The sequence below is a fragment of the Amblyraja radiata genome, chromosome 7, assembly GCF_010909765.2.
Source record: "Amblyraja radiata isolate CabotCenter1 chromosome 7, sAmbRad1.1.pri, whole genome shotgun sequence".
Taxonomy (NCBI): domain Eukaryota; kingdom Metazoa; phylum Chordata; class Chondrichthyes; order Rajiformes; family Rajidae; genus Amblyraja; species Amblyraja radiata.
Window position 1 is genome coordinate 44669956 of NC_045962.1, and position 15482 is coordinate 44685437.

Below are 15482 nucleotides of genomic sequence, written 5' to 3' on the forward strand. Positions count from 1 at the left end.
GAAATAAATATTGATCAAGGCGCTGGAGAGACCTTCCAGGCAGTGCTTCAAAAGAGTGCCAATGTATATATTTAGTGTCTTTGTGAGAAAACAGATAGATTTGGACATAATAAAGCACCTCGAGTAACTCAGTGAGTCAGGCAGCGTCTCTGGAGAACATAGATAGGTGACATTTCAGGTTGGGACCCTTCTTTAGACGAGACGTTGACAATGTTTGCTTCAAATGATGACGTTCGGACAGTGCATCACTCCTTCAGTGTGGAGCATGTCCAAATACCTTGACCTTCTGGACTGAAGGCTGATAAATCCCCAGGGCCTGATGGTCTGCATCCCAGGGTACTTAAGGAAGTGGCTCTAGAAATTGTGGACGCATTGGTGATAATTTTCCAATGTTCTATTGATTCAGGATCAATTCCTGTGGATTGGAGGGTAGCTAATATTATCCCACTTTTTAAGAAAGGTGGGAGAGAGAAAACAGGGAATTATAGACCAGTTACCCTGACATCGGTGGTGGGGAAGATGCTGGAGTCAATTATAAAAGTGAAATAGCGGCACATTTGGATAGCAGTAACAGGATCGGTCCGAGTCAGCATGGATTTACGAAGGGGAAATCATGCTTGACTAATCTTCTGGAATTTTTTGAGGATGTAACTAGGAAAATGGACAAGGGAGAGCCAGTGGGTGTAGTGTACCTGGACTTTCAGAAAGCATTTGATAAGGTCCCACATAGGAGATTAGTGGGCACAATTAGGGCACATGGTATTGGGGGTAGAGTGTTGATATGGATAGAAAATTGGTTGGCAGACAGGAAACAAAGAGTAGGTATTAACAGGTCCCTGTCAGAATGGCAGGCAGTGACTAGTGGGGTACCGCAAAGCTCGGTGCTGGGACCGCAGCTATTTACATTATACATCAATGATTTAGATGAAGGGATTCAAAGTCATATTAGCAAATTTGCAGATGACACAACGCTGGGTGGCAGTGTGAACTGTGAGGAGGATGCTATGAGAATGCAGGGTAACTTGGACAGGTTGAGTGAGTGGGCAGATGCATGGCAGAAGCAGTTTAATGTGGATATATGTGAGGTTATCCACTTTGGTAGCAAAAACAGGAAGGCAGATTACCATCTAAATGGTGTCAAGTTGGGAAAAGGGGAAGTACAACGGGATCTGGGGGTCCTTGTTCATCAGTCAATGAAAGTATGCAATGAAAGTAAGCATGCAGGTACAGCAGGCAGTGAAGAAAGCGAATGGCATGTTGGCCTTTATAACAATAGGAATCGAATATAGGAGCAAAGAGGTCCTTCTGCAGTTGTACAGAGCCCTAGTGAGATCACACCTGGAGTATTGTGTGCAGTTTTGGTCCCCCAATTTGAGGAAGGACATTCTTGCTATTGAGAGAGTGCAGCGTAGGTTTACAAGGTTAATTCCCGGGATGGCGGGACTGTTATATGCTGAGAAAATGGAGCGGCTGGGCTTGTATACTCTGGAGTCTAGAAGGATGAGAGGAACTCTTATTGAAACATATAAGATTATTAAGGGTTTGGACATGCTAGACATGTTGGGTAAGTCCAGAACCAGGGGCCACAGTTTAAGAATAAGAGGTAAGCCATTTAGAACGGAGACTAGGAAATACTTTTTCTCACAGAGAGTTGTGAGTCTGTGGAATTCTCTGCCTCAGAGGGCGGTGAAGGCCGGTTCTCTGGATACTTTCAAGAGAGAGCTAGATAGGGCTCTTAAAGATAGCGGAGTCAGGGGTTACTTAGTGAGACTCGGCTGATGCCATAATATGATGTAAGGGCGATGGTGGGAAGTAATTGTTAAACTGTCCAAGGACCAATCAAAATGAAGCTAGAGATGAGGATGAGGGAAAGATAGTGTAATCTGGAACCTCAGACTAAACAAAGGCTTTGAAAAAATTAAACAGCATCAGTTTGCTACAGAGATTAATTTTGTCAAGTCAAAACCATGAAACGTTCCCATCTCACCCTCGTTGGTAATGTTTGCACCCAGCTACTTTGTGGTAATGGGCCAACTGACCTGAACAAGAGCAATAATAAAGAGGAAGAAATCTTCAAGCAATTCAGTTTCAACCTACCAGCTAGCAGTAGTCAGTAAACTCTGTACATCAACTGTGTAATGAGGGCTATAGTGAAATATTATTCACAAAGAATGAGCAAAACGTTATCCTGCTGATAAAGACTATTCCTTGAAGTACCACTACCTTTACCACTACCTTAAATTTAAGGAGCCTCAGTATTCCCATCAACAGGTTACAATATTTCCCTGCAGGGAAGCAACAAACCGACTGAGCTTAAAGGGTAATAATCTCATTCACAAATGAACTGAAGAGATAAGAAGCAGTAAAAGGGAATGAAAAGTATAATTGATCATTGATCATGAATGAATAGAGAAGGCCAAGAGAGTTCCATCACTATCTCCCCTGTCCATCAAAGGACAATTGTTTTCCCTCAAGTATTTATTATGCACAAATCATTCAGACAACATATCTGAAAAAGCTTTGCGTTTCCAGAAATTACATTTCTTGCTAAAGTCAACAATAATTATTGTGGTAATGACTTGCGCAACACATTGCCTTGGCTGATATGATTTGTTGCAATGGATTAAAAATCCAAATCCTTCACCTGGTTGGAGAGGATTTATGTTGCAGAGGATGAAACATGCAGCATTTGTTACACGCCATCAACGGACAGTACCAGGGAACTAATCAAGATGAAAAATGCACACGGGATTCAGCATGGAGAATTGAATGAGTTCTGAACTGAAGACATTCATTTGTTTATTTCAAGTAATTTTTATAAATTATTATTTGGAATTGGAAGAAACAGTCCATTTGGTATAACCGGTCATTTGTCAGTGTTTATACTTGACCAATAACTAATAATCACATTTTCCTTGAGACACAAGGAACTGCAGATGCTGGAACTGTGCAAAACACAGGGTCTGGAGGAACTCAACAGGTCAGGCAGCATTTATGGAGGAAATGGACAATTGACAATTCGGATCAAGACCCTTCTTCAGACTGACATTTTCCTATTCCTTTTTCCCTCGAGTACAAGATTTGCTTTGGTAAAATGGGAATTCTTCCCTGTACCTTGCTCCATTTCTAAATGATAGAAATAATAGAATTGGCTCAGGAGACACTTACAAGCTGCTCCAGTCAGATGCCTGTGGAAGCAACACCTGGCTCAGGGTTGCGTTATATATCTCCCGCTCAGAAGAGGGGAAGCAACACCTGGTTCAGGGTTGCGTTATTTTATCTCCCGCTCAGTAGAGGGGAGTACTAGAGATTATTACATAAGTAACTCCGACTACAGGGATATTGACAAGGAATTCGAATCTCCTGAACTTATGGGGGATATGCTGCAGGTTAATTATATGAAGGAGTTCCGGCTCTTGTCACATAATTTGCCATCCCTTCGTGGATAGGAGATCCAGTGGAGGAGATCTGGCTAAGAGCATCAGTGATTTAACTTCTCATCAGCTAAGGAGAGGTATGTGCTGGATACGGCTGGGAAGTATGCCAGTCCAGATGAACTGCCTGACTTTGGATGTTCCAAAAGTCAATCTCACCATTTGGGATATCTCAGTGGTGATACGTGGCCAAAGAATTAAAATTTCAGCATATCCAAAGACTGTTCACTGATGTCATTACGGCCTTTGCAAGGGCAGTCGATAGGTTCAGCTTTCGGTAGTGCAGAAGTTGCATTAGCACTTCTTTGTAATATGCAGTTGGAGCTAAATTGCCTACGCAAAATGCTATAAGGCCTGAGGTAATTTCTAAAAATGTGCTCATTGATGCAGGGTAACATGCAGCCTGCAAAGTATCTCTTCGGAGTGGACTTATGTTAGCAAGTTTAAGACTTGCAGGAAGAATTTTAGGTGGCTGCGGGGGTGGTAGAACCATCCTATGTGGGTAGGGCTTCAGTAGTCCGGCGGGCATACCACCTCTATATATAACTAACAACAGGAATCGTTACTCTGAGGCTGGTTGGAACACCAGGCCTACTCAATTCAGACCTGGCCAGAGGCCTTTTTTAGGCTAGGGCCATCGTGCTCACCTTGGTGAAGAGAATGTGGTGCGCACACTGGCGACTGAGATAGGTCGTTCCAGGCAGAGGACTGCGGCAGCAACTCCTGGTTCAGGGTTGCATTGCAATATTTTCCACTCTGAGGGTGACTCTGACTGTGAGGAGTTGACAGGGAACTCGTATTCCCACACCAAGTGGATGCTTCGATTCAATTCTAGTCGCATAAGGATCTGATGTAAGTTCTGATTCTGTCAGACACTGGAGGTTTGCAGGTTAATGCCAACAGTTGAGGCCAAAACAAGTCAAAAGGCCTTATACCCCAGAAAGTTCTGAGTTTTCTCAGGGAAGGATTCGGCCTTTGCAAGGTCAGTTGAGGGAATTCTGCTGTCTGATTTGCAGTAGACTCTTTAGCACTCAATTGTGTTAGGATGGTATAGGCCTGAGGTCTATCCAATTTATGTTAATTTAGTGCAAAAGAACTTCAAGGCTGCGGTGGGTGTGGTAAATACACCCTTTGAGGGTAGGACTCTCGTTTACATGCATACATATCATCTCTACCAAGTAAGTGGCTGACACCGCTTCTCTGAGGCTGGTTTGGAGCACCAGGCCTACACAATTAACCAAGCCAGAGCGCCTTTTATTCGCAGGTTTCAGCGATCACCATGGATGCAGCGCTCTCCTCATACTCAGTATTGTCCCTAGCGGGTCATGATGTCTGTGCAAAGACATAGGGCAAAATCTAGGATCTGTTGTCTATTAGTCTTCTGCCTGTGGCCACTTTTTTGGTAGTGTCTATCTCAGGGATTCCTGGATCTTCGTGGCAGGGGGTGATAATCACCTTTTGTCTATTAGTTTATTAGCAGTCTTGGTGTTTTTATAGGAAGGGCTTTCTCCGTCTGTCTCGTCATGGCCAGCAAAGCAACAATGAGGTGGAGGTTGCTGAGTATGCGAATGTTATTACATCAGTCACATGAGATGTGCTGTCAATATTCAAGTCGGAGATAGGTAAGACGGTTCGACATACAGGTGGGGAAAGATAACCTCCGAATTTTCCATTTTACAAATCATAAATGGTTATAAGATTCAGTTTTCTGGTTGAATAATTCCTCCGCGGCAGAGAGAAGCCAAGATTTCCGTGCTTATGGTTCAAAGAGGAAACTATGGCTTTCCAAATGGAAGAGCAGTCTGCCCAAAAACTAGAGGGGTATATTCTAATATTCTCTCAAGGTTGAAGGAAAATGGAGGATGCCAAATCAGGCTTGGATTTGGCTAGCCTGATCATGTGGTTGGTATAACCAGTTTAAGATGGATAATTATCATTCAGCAATTTAGCTGATTACAGAGGATTCAGGGCCTCAATCAATCTTGAAGATGCATATTTTTCCATATCAATACACGAGAGGCACAGATATATCTGGTGTTTTATGGCAAGGCCAGTGTTGGAAATTTTAGGTTCTACCTAAGGGGTTGACTTCAGTCCTAGGCTATTTATAAAGATTCTAAAGTTAATGCTGTCTTACTCAGATCTAAAGGGCATTTTGTCACGGATTTTATAGACGACATGAATTATAGTAGTGCCATTTTGGCCTACTCACCCAGGGCTTCCTTTATAGATAGGTCTGCTGAAAGAAGCTCCTATATTTGCTCAAAGACACTAGTGTGGCTAGTTCAGCCTATTTCTCGTGCAGCTATCATTGCATGATTGTATGGAAAGTTTGTGAAGAGATACATGTGAGCTACTTTAAACAGAAGTAGTATAGTTTTGTGGTCTCTCTCAGTTTGGGTTTAAGAGAAGCGATTATGTTATAGCGCAATTGACACTGCTCTTGCTGCTTTGTCATTATATCTAGCTCTATAAGTGGGACAACAAATGATTGGTTATTCGCCCACTGTTAACTAAGGTTATGAAAGGTGCATTTTATATGAACTCTCAAGCCTAGATTCAAAGTAATGTGGAATGTGTAATCAGTATATTGTGCAGATATTCATAAACTGTATTCCTAATGCTGCAGCAGCATCTTTTAAGTTAATTATGCTTATGACAACTAATTTCAGCTCAAAGAGCAGTCTTTACACAATCTCCGTCTGGATCTCTGGGTCATATCTGACATAAGGATTGCTTTTATGAATGAACTCATAAAGCAAACGGGCACGGTTGGGTAAGTTGGAGTGGACAGCATACCCACCACATCGGGTGTAAAAAGGTATGCTGAGCGTACTAGTACCTATGAACCAAAGGATAGTTTTCTTCATAGTTCATCAATAATTTCACAAGAGATTGTTGGGGCAGACTATTTCAAGATGGATAGAGTGTAAGCAGCTAAAAGCGGGAGTGAAACCAAATAATTTTCACTCTACCAGGGGGGTTGGCTCGTTAGCAGCCAATAGAATGGAATTTCCCCTTTGATCATTTTCTTGCAACAGCAGGAGGCTTAGATAAGCACATTTTCAGAAGTTATAAAATGTTGTTGAACATGTCTGGATGGTTGCAGATAGAATTCTGAACAGTGTTGCATGAGCTATTATCTAACCCAAAGGCAATTGGGACTGTGGTCCGATTAAGGGCAATGTACATGTATGTAAGTTAGCATCATGTTGTTAATAGCCCATGTCTTTTCTACCATTTATCTGTTTAAGTGTTTCACACACAGATTGCTTTACTGCATAAAACCACAGAGCTTCGAAGGCTTCACGTAGTCTCTCATGAAACTTCGATATAAAATAGAAAGATTAAACAAAAACTTACCGTTTGAAGTTTGATCTTTATTTTATGAGAAGTTGAAGTGAGGGACTACGTGCCCTCCACTCCCAACCCTGAATCTCATAAAGATCATTCGGTAGGTCAAGGGTTATTAATCTTTCTATAGTTTAAGTTCGTGCAAGCGGTCTGTGGTTTCATACAGCTGCTCTGAAGATTGATGCGCATGCGGGCTGGCGGGCTTTTCACGTAGTCCCTCTCTCCAACTTCTCATAAAGTAAAGATCAAATGGTAAGTTTTCGTTTGATCTTTCTATTTTCCGGCACTGTCACTTGAGGTTGCACACTTTAGATGTCCTGACTATGTTTTCTCCTCTCCCTTGTTACATAAGCACTCCTTCGGCGATGACTGCTACTGCTCCACAAAGAAATGGCCTGAAATGTCTTGTCTGCCAATTTGGCAACTAGACAAGTTTTGCTCACCCACTGTTAATTATGTTATTCAACAGCAAGCCTCAAGCAATTAGGAAGCTTTTCAAAATGAACCTGCTCATGCTTTTATATTGTTCCCGATCTTTTAGTGTATCCATGATATCACTGCCAAAACTCACTTGAAGAGGTTACAAATGCATGGAAGCTGAACTAATACTGGTTGAGATATTTAGTAATTAATATTGCAAGCTTCAATGGTCCTGTTATTTCAATTGCATTTAGTGGTTCAATTCCTTCACACATTTTGAGGCCACTTATCTTAGGTATCCTCTGAGCCAAGATACATAAAGAACAAATGCTTCAAATGTTGGAAATAAAATGACTGCATATTAGATCATGCTTGTAAGGTTAACGGGAAAAATTCAAAAATGTACCAGTCTCTCTCTTTGATTATTTCATCTACAGAGGATTTCCAACGTTATCTGCATTTAATCACTCTTTTTAGGGAAATAATTAATAGAAGGACAAGAAGAAGACATTCTAAGGGAAGAGAGACAATTTAAAACTTAACGAACAAGAAATTAGGAAATAGGAAAGATATTGTCAAGCTTGAAAGGATTCAGAGAAGATTTACAAGGATGTTGCCAGGACCAGTGGGTGTGAGTTATAGGGAGAGGTTGAGTAGGCTGGGTCTCTATTCCTTGGAGCGCAGGAGAATGAGGGGTGATCTTACAGAGGTGTACAACATTATGAGAGGAATAGATTGGGTAGATGCAGAGTCTCTTGCCCAATAGGGGAATCTAGAATCAGAGGACACAGGTTCAAGGTAAAGGGGAAAAGATTTAATAGAAATCCGAGGGCTAACTTTTTCACAAAAAGGATGGTGGGTGTATGGAACAAGCTGCCAGATGAGGTAGTTGAGGCTGGGACAATCCCAATGTTTAAGAAACAGTTAGACAGGTACATTGATATGACAGGTTTGGAGGGATATGGACCAAGCGCAAGCAGGTGGGACTAGTGTAGCTGGGGCATGTTGGGCGGTGTGGGCCAGTTGGGCTGAAGGGCCTGTTTCCACACTAGGACTAGGAAATAAACATGCATTTATACACTGCTTCTCACTTTCTCAGATTTCATAGTTCTTCCGAGTGAATTAAGTTTTAAAATAAACCGCTGTAAAGTGGAATTCACCCCCATTTTCTGCACAGCAAGATACCCCAAAAGCAAATGGCCTCATAGCTCCAGCTCCAGCTATCCAGGTTCAATTCTGACCTCTGCTGTTGTTTGTAAGGAATTCACGTTCTTCCCATGAGCATGTGGATTTTCCCCAGGTGCTCTAGTTTCCTCCCGAGACATGTTGGTAGGTTAACCGGTTACTGTGAATCACTCCTTAGTGTTGGCTGATAGTGAACATTCAAAGGGGAGTGAATGGGAAATTACAAGAGGGAATAAGTTGCAAAGTTTATGTAAATAAAGAGGGGAGAATGGACAAAAACGGATTGTTTCCCAGGAATCAGCATGTTTCCCAGGACCAAATGGCATCTTTATATGACAATGGTCAATAAATGTATTTGTGACATTAAATGTTAAATATTGGTCTGGACACCAATCCCTGTGCTTTTGGGGATTTATTTTACAAGAGCTCCATTTAAGGACTCATCCTAAGCATGGTACCTATGTTCTATTGCCCTTGTTCCCTCAGAAATCCATGGAGCATCAGCCTAGATAACGTGCTTGTCTCCAAAGTGTAATAATACAGTCATCTGATAAGGGTGGGAGATTATTGTCAGTTAACAACGTTTGTCAGCCCGTTGTCTGTGGATTTGCAGTTGTGCGGCAAATGCCTCTGAAGGTACGCAAGAGTTTTGCCCAAGGCTGAGGCTACAGCTTAAGGAAACCTTAAGGAGAAAGAGCACAACAAAAGCTCTGCTTGGAAAACTAATTACTTGAAGTGGGTTAAAGGGTGAGCAGATTCATATAAAGCATCAAGCAGGCAGACAATTTAAAAAGTATTTAAGAAATGATACAAGATTTATGAATTGTCAGTACACTGACATTTATTACACAACTTTAGTTGCCCAGATATCACGTATGCCTCTGGATTGCAAATTTAGTTAAGCACCAACTCCATTGCCATCGCATTAACTAACATGCTCAGTTTGAAATTCAAAGTATAAATAATATTCATACCCATTTATTTCTGTACTGGTGAGATTACGAAACAATCTATTGTAGTAAAATCTGTATGGCCAAGAAAATAAAGTAAATAAAGCCTGAAGGCTTTGGTTGCATCATTCAATCATGCTCTTAGTAAAATATATATCTAAGTGGACAGGTTAACTAAGTGGAGGATAGGTAGCAATGGAGACACAATTTTGGTCGGAGAACAGAAAATCAAAATATATTTAAATGGTGTGAGTATTAAATGCTAATGAGCAAAGCGATTTGAATGTTCTTGTATTAAAATGGCAGAAGGTTAGCATGCAGTAGTTAGGAAGTCAATTGGAAAGTGCCCTTTAGGGTAAGTGCAAGGTGGAGGGGCAGGGACTCTGCAGATGGACTTGGACAGGTTGGCAGAGTGGGCAGAGAAGTGGCAGATGGAATATAGTGTAGCAAAGTGTGGAGTCATGCATTTTGGTAGTAGCAATCAAGGCATAGACTTTGTACAATTGTGAGCAATTTTGGGCACCATATCTGAGGAAGGATGTGCTGGCCCTAGAACGGGTCCAGAAGAGGTTTACAAGAATGATCCCAGGAATGAGTGGATTAACTTATGATGAGCGTTTGACGACACTGGGCATGTACTCGCTGGAGTTTAGAAGAATGTGGGAGGACCTCATTGAAACGTACTGAATAATGAAAGGCTTGGATAGTGGATGTGGAGAGGATGTTTCCCCTAGTGGGAGAGTCTTGGACTAGAGGTCATAGCCTCAGGATTAAAGGACACTCCTTTAGGAAGGAGATGAGGAGGAATGTCTTTAGTCAGAGGGTGGTGAATCTGTGGCGTTCTTTGCCACAGAAGGCAGTGGAGGCCATCAATGGATATTTTTAAGGCTGATATAAATAGATTCTTAATTAGTATGGTTGTCAGGGGTTATGGGGAGAAGGTAGGAGGATGGGGTTTGGAGGGAGAGGTAGATCAGCCATGATTGAATGGTGTAGGCTTGATGGGCTGAATGGACTAATTCTGTTTCTATCACCTATGACCTTATGACCTAAGGCAGATGCCAAAGGAATTCTTGCTGCCAATGTATATGATTTTGGTGAGACGACACTTGAGGCAGAGATGACAGCTTTGTTCCCTTTTTACTTTAGGATATACCTACCTTGGTGGCATGTCCGGAGATGTTAAATTAGATTGATAGCTCATGCTGAGGTTGCCTAGAAAGAAGGATTAAGGACAATGGGCCCACATTCTTTGAAGTTTTAAAGAAATAGTGTGATCTCACTGAAGCATATGATTCGAAGGAGCGTTGACAAATTAGAAATCATAAGCATTTTTCTCCTGTAGTGAGTGGGGAAGAGGAAGGAAGGAGCAGAGGAAGTCAAGAACTACAAGGTATGGTATTAGGAAAAGGGCTAGAACATGCAACATTGAGATGAGTAGGACATTTGTCTCTCAATATTGTAAAACTCTGGAATCATAGAGCTCAAAGACCATTGAACGTTGTTTCATGAAGGAAATCCAACGTTTTACTGGGATGTTACGGATAACGGGTACGTGAAATCCAAAGATATTACGGATAATGGGTACCAGAAAAGAGAGTACTACATTAGTATGATTTTCTTGAAAGCTATAAACTTACTGAATAGTGGAACTTCCCTGGAGATCATTTGACCAGGCCCTAGTTTTAAATCTTTTTATGGCCTGATATTATTTATTGTCATTTCGGATGGATTTAAGGATACCATGATACCAAGCAGTAGGATTCTCCCCTTCATTCAGGTGCAATATGAATACTTCAATCGACATCACCAAAACAGGTTATTTGATTATTTATAGAATTGCTGTTTGTGGGTCCTAGCATGTAAGTAGGCAGCATGTTTACAACAGCAAATATATCATAATGTACTTGTACTAAAATTGTACTACCTAGGGCGACACAGTGGTGCAGCAGTAGAATTGAGGCCTTACTGTGTCAGAGACCCGGGTTAGATCAGGTGCTGTCTGTATGGAGTTTGTACGATCTCCGTGTGACCATGTGGGTTTTCTCAGAGTTCTCCAGTTTCCTCCCATACTCCAAAGATGTGCAAGTTTGTAGGTTAATTGGCTTTGGTAAGTTGTCCCTAGTGTGTAGGATAGAGTTAGTGTGTTACGTGATCGCTGGCCGGGGTGGACCCGGTGGGCCGAAGGGCCTGTTTCCTCGTTGTATCTCTAAACTTTTTTGGCTGCAAAGCAACCTGTGGTTGTAAAAGCTGTTGTGTAACTGAAAATTAATTTGTTCTTCCTAACATTTCCACAAATGGTGGTCACGATATTATAAAACGTAATAAGCTAACTGGTGGTTTTAATGTTTCAATAAAAACATTGATTTATTCTATTTTATTATTCCTTAGGGATGGAACAAGAATCTACCTCAAATTGTGAAATCCCACAATTTTCTGCTGTGAATTTTTATTTTCAGTACATAAGCTTGAAGTGTCTCAGGATAAATGCTCTTGACTGTAACACTGTGAACTTGTATGGAGTAACAAATTATAATCAGATGCTCCTGTTACAGCAGCTATCTCAAGCAAAGTAATCAATTAAAAAAAGACATTGCTTTTCTAGCTGTTGTCGTTGTTATTCCACCCATTCCTGTGCAAGGAATTAAGAGCGGTTTCGAATGTGTGCCCTTAGTGTGCAGTGATTTTAATTTTGCACAGTTCGAAATTCATGTCAAAGGGAAGACTTTCAACTAATTTGCACATAGCAAGATCTCACAATCAGCAGTGAGACCAGAGAGAAAGAATCGTTCTTTTTCCCCCCGTAAAAATAAATTCTAATTTAAATTATAATCACCCAAAATTATGTGGATGGGTGTTCCACAAACTTTGTTTTAGACAAAATAAAATCGCCCTTATAGTTTTGGCAACCAGCATCTTTAATAACAAGGGCTTGCATGTCTTTTGTGCTTAAACAATGCTTTGTTTTCTCAAATATATCGTAGGATATGAAGGAGAATGTTGAAATGGAATCAAAAGAGGATCAGGTTGGGGAACTGGGCAGAGATAATAAAGAGGATATCAACAACATTTGGAAAGTCAGGGACTTTTATTTCTTCTTTTTGGAGTTGTCCCAGGGAGGAGATCCGAAGGGCAAGTAAGCCAGCCAACAATTGAAAAGCCAGACTTAAAAAAATGGGAAGGTATAATGAGTTCAAAACAAGGGTGTGGGGCTAAAGGAGACCAATAAAATTACAAAGTGCTGAACATAGATTGGGGGATTTGAATGCATGAATGAAAATTCTCTGGGAGTTAGAAAGTGCAGCTTGAATGTGGTATATGCAGATTCAACTGATGTTTAAAATGGAATTAATAGTTAAAAGAAAACAATTATAGGGCTGTGTGAGAGAACTGAGGAATATGACTCATTGGAACACTCCAAAAAGAATTGGAACTAACAAGTGGGATTAGTTTGAGGCTTCACAACCCAAGGAGGCCACTAAATTGCACTAAGGAAAGAGACTGGAAACACAAGCCTCGGAGCAGTCAATGATGAAAAGAGCAAAACATAAAATGCTGGAGGAATACACAGGTCAGACAATATCAGTGAAGGGAATGGATAGGTAACATTTCCGGTCGGGAGCCTTCTTCAGACTGATTGTAGTAGAGGGGAGAAAGCCAGAAAAGAGAGGTGATGGTGGGAAAATGCTTGGCAAATCCGGGCGACCGAGTGCAGCAGCTGATAGAGCTGCTGCTTCACATTACCATAGACCTGGGTTTGATCCTGATTTCGGATGTTGTCTATGTGGAATTTACATATTCTCCCTGTGACTATGTGGATTTCCTCCGGGTGCTCCGGTTTCCTCCCACATCCTAAAGACATGTGTTTGTAGGTTAATTGGCCTCTGTAAATTGGAGTGAGTGGATGTGAAAGTGGGATAAGATAGAACTAGTGTGAATGGATGATCAATGGTCAGCATCAACTCGGTGGGCCCATGCTGTTTCTCTAAACTAAACTAAAGTGATAAGTGGATACAGGAAAGCAGGATTGATTGGAGTAAGTGACAAAGGCTAAAAGTGAAAAGAAGCCAAAAGGGGATCAGATAAGGAGAGAAGAGTATGAGTGAAACATATAGCCAGAGGGAGGTATATAGATGGGAGGATGGGTGATGTGTGTTTGGAGACATAGTCCCATCCACATAAACGGGACTGAGGTGGAGCGCGTCTCCAGCTACAAATTCCTCGGGGTACACATCTCGGAGGATTTGTCCTGGTCCCTCAACACCTCCAAGCTGATCAAAAAGGCACAGCAGCGCCTTTACTTCTTGAGGAGGCTCAAGAAAGCCCACCTGTCACCCCAGATCCTGACCAACTTCTACAGGTGTACCATCGAGAGCATCCTGACCGCCTGCTTCACGGTATGGTACAGCAGCTGCACTGTTGCGGACAGGAAGGCACTACAACGGGTGGTGAAAACCGCGCAGCACATCATCGGTGCCCCGCTCCCTGCCATGGATGCCCTCCACCGAAAACGGTGTCTGAAACGAGCTGGGAAGATCATTAAAGACCCCTCCCACCCCAACCATGGACTGTTTGCCCTCCTCCCATCAGGGAGGCGGTACAGGAGCCTCAGGTCTCGTACCAGTAGGATGAGGAACAGCTTCTACAATCATACCGTCGCATTACTGAACTCGGAGTCCCGCCGATAGATTCCTCCAGTCCCTCCGTCCCCATTGTTTAATTATTCTGTATTTTTTATTATTCTGTATTCCCTTTTTTTTTTTTTTATTTCTATATTGCACTACTACGGACTGATGCAAAACTGCATTTCGTTGTACCCATACTCAGTATTTGTGCAATGACATTAAAGTTGAATTGAATTGAATTGAGTAGGGGAACAATAAAAAATGCCTTTGTCTCTGTGACTTGCAGATTGTTGAATTGGCTGATAGCACAGTATAGTTGGAGAAGTCTATCACAAGATTTAAAAAGTGTAGATTAGTGCTTTAATAGCTGCAACAATAGAACCACATGAGCCTGGAGCTTAGAAGGTTCATCATGTCCACTCTCAGTCTGAAGTTAATCACAGTGCCCAGCTCTCTCCATCAAGCTGTATCCTGCTTTAAAGGAAGGCAGTGGGTGATAGATTGGATGCTGAGGGAAAATTCACACAATTATGCAGTATTATACGATTCTGCATGCATGAGGAAATTATGATAGAGAAACAGAAGTGGTGGGAGGAAGCTGGAGAGGCGTTAGATCGAGTGGGGTGATAGAGGGAGAGAGTGGAGTGAGCTGGGAAAGAAGCAGAGCGAGAGAAAGGGGGGGGGGGGAAGGCAAGGGAGAGAGACAGAGAGACACATGGGGACAAGAAGGAGCCAGGGGGTGGGCAAAAGGTTGTTGTGGCGGATTCAAATAGCCAGGCAATGGGTGGGGAAAGATGACACTAGGCCAGGGGGCAGAGAAGAGGGACCCAGGTGGGCAGGAGGGAATGTAGTGGGTGAGAGGGAGCCAGAGAGCAGGTGAAAAACAAATTTACTGCATTTGGTATTTTGCCAAACACTTGCACTCGGTTTGCCAAGGCCTGGCGGATATCCCGGTTGCTAACCATTTTAACTCCACTTCCATTCTGACTCTGTCCTGGCCCTCCTCCATTGGCAGAGTAAAGGGCCTGTTCCACTTGGCCGTCATTTGCGCGCCATTTACGCAACCTCCAAAAATGTGGTTGTCGCGTTGTGACGCACGGGTAGCGTGTGGGTAGCGCAGGACAGGCGCATGGAGAGGCGTGGAGGAATGTGGAGTTGCGAGCGGTATCGCGCGGCGCTCCAGGATTTCGTGCTGCAAGAAATCCTCGCGCGCCACATGCGTGACGTATCGCGTACGCATGCTGACGCATTGCGTATGCACGCTGACGCATTGGCGTTGCATGCTGTGTCCCAACGTCTCACGTGTATCGCGTGGTGACGCATGGTTACGTCACCGTGCGTAACCATGCGTCGCCATGCGCCGCAGGGTATTCTAATGACGTCACGCGCACCAGACGGCATGATGACATGTGATTTGCGCGCATAACGCGTCGACCTGTTTTACATATGACGCGTAAATGAGGCGCAAATGACGGCCAAGTGGGACAGGCCCGTGAGGCCACATACACACTGGA

The 15482-nt window shown here is 42.6% G+C and overlaps 1 protein-coding gene across 2 annotated transcripts in view; it reads right to left on the minus strand.

Annotated features, from left to right (window-relative positions):
• pard3b (par-3 family cell polarity regulator beta) overlaps window positions 1-15482 on the minus strand; it is a 1048449-nt gene that overhangs the window by 213653 nt on the left and 819314 nt on the right. The gene's annotated exons all lie outside the window — the stretch shown is intronic.